The following is a 5,334-nucleotide window of genomic DNA, read 5'->3' as shown; positions in this document are numbered from 1 at the left end:
TCTTTACAATTTTACTCAAATTTCAAGTGTAGGCACTCATTGGAAGCATATGTTTCCAATAAGTAACTACACTTGAAATTAGTTTTATCCATTTTCCATTGAAAATTTCTAAATCTCTTTGTTTTTTTTACCCATTATATTTAGATAGGAAAGTTATATTAAATCACATCAAAAAAGGGTTACATAATATGTGTCCATTGCGTGCACTGCTTTGGTGCTAGGGAAACCAAACCAATCACATATTAAAATGGTTTTGATCCATATAGAATGTTTGAAAGTAAAATAAAACTACCTAGATATTGCTAACAAATAAGCTTATCATTTAGACTACCTACTATATTTTTTTTTTTGCTTGTTAAGACTAACCTACGCACCCACGGGGATTTGAACCGGTGACCTATCACAAGGAGTGCGTTAACAACGCACCCATTCACCATCAATCCAAAGCCCCGTGGGCTTAGACTACCTACTATATTGCTTGTTCTATCCAAATATAAAACCAAAAAATTGTTGAATATGTAAAGCTAATTTTCCCATCTTAATATCTAGTTAGGAGTACCTTCCTCAATGGCGATAGGTGGAATGTTGTCTTTATCAAAGGCTAAGAATTCCTTGTCTACCAATGCTTTGGCTAGCCTTATCACTTTTGCATTCAACTTCCTAACATGTTTCTGAGTCTCATCTAGACGAAGAAATATCTTTTGTTGTTCTTTCGATCTTTCAACCAACACCCTAGCAATTATGGTTTTAAGTTGCCACTAAATATCTACAATTTGCTTATATTTTGTTTTCCTGGTCCTGGTTGTAACTATATCAAGAATCTAGCTACCATTTTCTCCAAAACCTATTTAGTTGAGACAAATGTTTGTTCAATTCTTGCTTCCCTAATGCATTCTCGGTCTTTTATTGAATTGCTAGTGGAGTGTGGGTTCGATAGACCCTTGCTAAGTATTCAGTTGCCATTTGTGCCAAAGAAGAGGGACAAACTCCAATACGACATGATCTTATGTGAGTTCCCCTACCTCTCGCCACATCACTAATCAAGACAATGTTGAGGTAGCTATAGGTGTAGGCAGGGAGTGCTATACGAAGATAGCGAAAAAATGGAGAAAGTGAGTGTACTATAACCATATTCAAAATGATCTCGATGAGCCTAATAAACCCTACAAGTGAAGTTGAGAGAAAGTCTTGGACATAAATACAAGAGGCCTTAGGAGACAACTATAAAGGAAAAATCCAAGAGCTCATGAATTCCAAATTGAGCTTAGGATTCATAATATAGTAAAAAAAGGAAGTTGTTTCACAGAGTTAGAGTCCACTTTCAAGGATTAGAAGAAATTGTAAAGGTAGACACAAAGAGCCAAAATAAAGTTGAGAATGAGATAGCGGTTGAAGTGAGAGTAGCCAAGATAGAGCTTGAGGGAGGAGTCTAGAGCCAAAAACATAATCAGAGAAGAATTACTAAAGAATAGATTGAAAAGCAATGAAATATTGAGAGTTCTAGGGAAAATGAAAATAAACACTTACAATGCCATTAACCAATCACAAAGTATAATACAAGAAAGGAAAGAACTAACAAGGAGGACTCAATTAATTCATGAAAATATAACATCCCTAGATGGAGTACTAATGCTCAAAGCCCCCACAAATCTCATGATATAACTAGCTCTCAACACCATCTAAGAGTACTTGCTTGCTTAATGGACTTGCAATTTTCCTTCCCAATTTTCCTTTATGATTCTCCCCCTACTACTACACTGATTATCCCCTTTAACTCATCTTATTATGATGGTGATGCGTAAATCATGCACAAATCACATTGATTTCTAGGTGATATGATCCCACTTTCTTTAGTGTTTGACCTCATGATGTTCCATTCCCATTAATATTGCTATCTTTCACCACCCACCTTTGGTGGTGGGGTGTAATTCCCTCTCATCTATATCCATAGAACATTTTTTTAGGGTTTTTGATTGAATTATATACAAGAGGTTTCTAACTAGCTCTCTCCCATCAAACCACCTTCATTAGCTTATCTATATACACATTGATTTACATTTCTTATTACATGAGAGGTAGTAACCATAGGAATATCTCCAAGGAGCATGTGAATTATTTCTAGTCCAAATTCCATTTTCCATCAATTAGAGACCTTGGACAAATGTATGCAATTGAGATTTTTCTTAATCATGGCGATAATCAATATATAGTCCCATTCAACCATAATGTTGCTTTAGGAATTTTGTTTGGTAATAATCATTCCTTGCTCTAACATAAAAGGTTCTACTGAGTTGTTGGAGTCATATCTTAAAGAGCCATTGTTGACTTAGGGGGCCCTAACCCAGGTTCATCGTTGAGTTAGCCAAACAAATCCCTACACTACTGGCCCTTTCAGCGTTAATATGTGGAATGCCGACTGAAGTCTCACCCGAAGTAGTATGAAGAGATGCTGGAACCAAGTTTATGCACCCAGAGATGGTTATGATATCGTTTTGTACCCTTTATTTGCCTTCACGCAAATTGATAAGACCTCGAGGCTTATCGATATAACTTCCTCTTACCAGTCTCTAGACCTTCGCGAAGGTCTATGACTGTCTTTCGAGGATCTTAAACAGGCGACTCAGCCACTTACACACTTTTATAATCACTCATAAGTATGTTATTACCCAAATCGGCTCAAGTGTTTGATATCTTTATATGTATTAAGATATTCTTCACGTAAGCAAATATTATTTCTTGCATTCATATAACAATTTAAAACATACAAATTCGTACATCAATACAACATTAAATTATAAACCCATTATTCATCATAACATAAACACATTCATTCATAATAGAAGTAAAGGGATAAAACACAGATATTTCCAGAACAATGTCTTTATTGATACTTTAGATTTGCTTGCAGACTCAAAAGTACCTTGCACACTCAGCTGTAAGGGTTCGTGCACTTAGCTGTGGACTCTACTCTAGGCCTCTGCGCATACAGCTGCAGAGCCTCTCTTCTACTCTTCGCTCTTAGCTCCTATTGACCCATTACATTGTCTTCAAAACTTAATTGAACTGAACTGCTTTAGACTCTCTAAGACTCTCATTTTTATACAATCCCATGGTCTGTGGACCACGGGTAGGTCTACTAAAGCCGAAGCAACTTACATAAACAAAGGGTAAAAGCCCTTTATGGCATTTTACTTCTACGCGCTCCGCGATCATAACTTGCGAAGAATTTACACTTTACATTGCAAAAACTTGGGCATTCTGCCCCAAAACTTGGGCTTTTGCCCCAAAATTAACCTTAAGAGACCCCGTCCCAATAGGCCCCCAACACAAATATCATGACTCGCCTTCGAGTCACTTTGTTGGCGCAGAGATCTTACTGCGAAGACCTCCCAGCTCCACTTGTGTCACTACAACTTCAACTGTGCACTACGTAGCTGCATGCTTGACCTGTTCCACTAGCTGCTCGGTTGTTGGTCCTGCGCTATCTTCCTAGATCTTCTGCTGGGATCTTTGCAGGCTGGCCAACTTCTCCCCAATGGTGGCGGAGATCACATAGGCCTCATCCAGCCAAGGCCCCAATTTGGCCTTGAGGACTGCCTCTTTCCGCTGCGCTGTTTCTACCAGTTTTGCAATTGCTTTGATTCCTGTAGCTTTGCCAATCTCTGTGTGACAACGATGGTGCATGCTATCGCCTTTGCTTTGTCATACTGTTACTGTAGTTCTCGAGCCTCTGTGTTCAACATTTGCAGGTTAGGATCTTCCTGTAGACTCGTGATTAGCTCCATAGATTGCTCGAAGAGCCCAGTGAATTCCGCCACCGCGACATCTATTGCAGTGACTCCATCCCTCACAGTAGCTTCACACTATTCTTTGACTTTTGGTGGAGTTGAAGGTCGTGTCTTCAACTCAAGCTTTGTAATTTTCAGGTTCAGCTCAAACTGAACCTTGGCCACCTCGGTCTTCGCGTTGCGCACACCTCCAACCAACTTCCGGATCTTGGCTTCCACCGGTGCTTCTTTTGGGATATGCAGTTCCGGAATGATTTTGCATGCTTTGGCTACTACCGCGACGGTGTTGTCATTCTTCTCCTGTACCTTCTTCCAGGCTTCTAGTGAGGTTGTCTTCTCAACGAATATCTATTCGTTGTTAATTTTCTACTCACTGATCGTGTGTAGCGTGCGCTGCTCTTGGGCTTTAAGCTCTTCAATCACACCTACTTGTAGTGTGTGAAGGAATTCGCTAGGAAGCACGACTTCTTGAAGATCCAAAGAGCGAACCAACTTTGCGGCTGTCGTTGTCCTCGATGCTAAACTAGTGGAGGCTGCGATGCTCTGCCCTGCTCCTGCCTGTAGCATGGTTGTTTGGATCTGTAGCTTGCACAGACTAGTTTAAATGGCACTTAATGTCCGCTTCTGATGTTGATCAAACTACTGCAGCAGTTCCGCTGTTGTATCCCTTACCTTGTCCCCAATGTCATCCAAGTCACCCTACGTCAAGGTGATCAGGTCTATCAACGACTTAGTGGCCTTGGTCTTTTTGCGCGGCCCTTCCATTTCCTACTCTCTATTCCGCTTCACCCGGAAGGGAGTGCTTTCCAGATTTCCACCACCCTATTCTAATTGCTCCTCTTTCTCTATCTGTGTCGAAGGAGATTTCTAACTTCTGTTAGAGTCACGCTCTTACTCCTGTTCCTTGCTAGCACGATCCACTTTTGCGCATGCCTTCACCTCAATCTCCTTCTTTCACTTTTCAGCCAATTGCTAAACTTTCAATCGGGATGCTTCCTTTTTCTGCTTTTCTGTGGATTTACTAGACCCGATGGACAAGTCAAATGTTGTGTGCCAATCTGCTAGCTAATGCTTGAGGACTGCTGTAACTGCATCATCCATCACGAGGTATGGTAAATCATACCATTTCTGTTCTGGGTCCTTTCGTGTTCGAATGGAAATCTGGTGGAAGTCCCCTTTGAACTCCGCGTACCCAGCTAACTACTAAAAAATGGTTGGCGATAACCGTGGCTTCCGATTGATGGCCATATTAATGCTCATTTCCATCAATACCCAAAACACCTTGCTCTCCCGGACCTGCTCAACATCCTTTGTGGTCCATAGTGAAGCAAACTTTGCTACTTTTGCCAAATTTGGTGTGACTAGAGGAAATTGGCTATCCTTCAACAACTGCCATGTGACCAGCACAATCGAAAGTAAGAGCCATGAGTAGTGAAACGTCTTGCTCTGGTCTTGTGCTTCCCTGTAGTTCGCTAAGAACTCGCTGCACAGGTAGTGCACCCAGTTGAATTGTATGCCACCAATGAAACAACTGGTGCCAACACCT

Source organism: Pinus tabuliformis, chromosome 7, assembly GCF_031772625.1.
Source record: "Pinus tabuliformis cultivar Carrire ecotype Pingquan chromosome 7, CPIR1, whole genome shotgun sequence".
NCBI classification, from domain to species: domain Eukaryota; kingdom Viridiplantae; phylum Streptophyta; class Pinopsida; order Pinales; family Pinaceae; genus Pinus; species Pinus tabuliformis.
The sequence above is the reverse complement of the archived record's forward strand: the minus strand, read 5'-3'. Positions refer to the sequence as shown.